This window comes from Physeter macrocephalus, chromosome 14 (genome assembly GCF_002837175.3).
Source record: "Physeter macrocephalus isolate SW-GA chromosome 14, ASM283717v5, whole genome shotgun sequence".
NCBI classification, from domain to species: Eukaryota; Metazoa; Chordata; class Mammalia; order Artiodactyla; family Physeteridae; genus Physeter; species Physeter macrocephalus.
In genome coordinates, this window is record NC_041227.1 from 117946776 (window position 1) to 117947520 (window position 745).

Here is a 745-nt window from a genome sequence, read left to right on the forward strand (position 1 = left end):
GTATATTGAAGAATCCTTGCATCCCTGGGATAAATACCACTTGATCATGGTGTATGATCCTTTTAATGTGTTGTTGGATTCTGTTTGCTAGTATTCTGTTGAGGATTTTTGCATCTATATTCCTCACTGATATTGGTCTGTAATTTTCTTTTTTTGTAGTATCTTTGGTTTTGGTATCAGGGTGATGGTGGCCTCATAGAATGAGTTTGGGAGTGTTCCTTGCTCTGCAGTTTTTTGGAAGAGTTTGAGAAGGATGGGTGTTAGCTCTTCTCTAAATGTTTGATAGAATTCACCCGTGAAGCCGTCTGGTCCTGGACTTTTGTTTGTTGGAAGATTTTTAATCACAGTTTCAATTTCCTTACTTGTGATTTGTCTGTTCATATTTTCTATTTCTTCCTGGTTCAGTCTTGGAAGGTTATAACTTTCTAAGAATTTATCCATTCCTTCCAGGTTGTCCATTTGACTGGCATAGAGTTGCTTGCAGTAGTCTCTTAGGATGCTTTGTATTTCTGCAGTGTCTGTTGTAACTTCTCCTTTTTCATTTCTAATTTTATTGATTTGAGTCCTCTCCCTCTTTTTCTTGATGAGTCTGGCTAATGGTTTATCAATTTTGTTCATCTTCTCAAAGAATCAGCTTTTAGTTTATTGATCTTTGTTTCTATTTCATTTATTTCTGCTCTGATCTTTATGATTTCTTTCCTTCTGCTAACTTTGAGTTTTCTTTGTTCTTCTTTCTCTAGTTCCT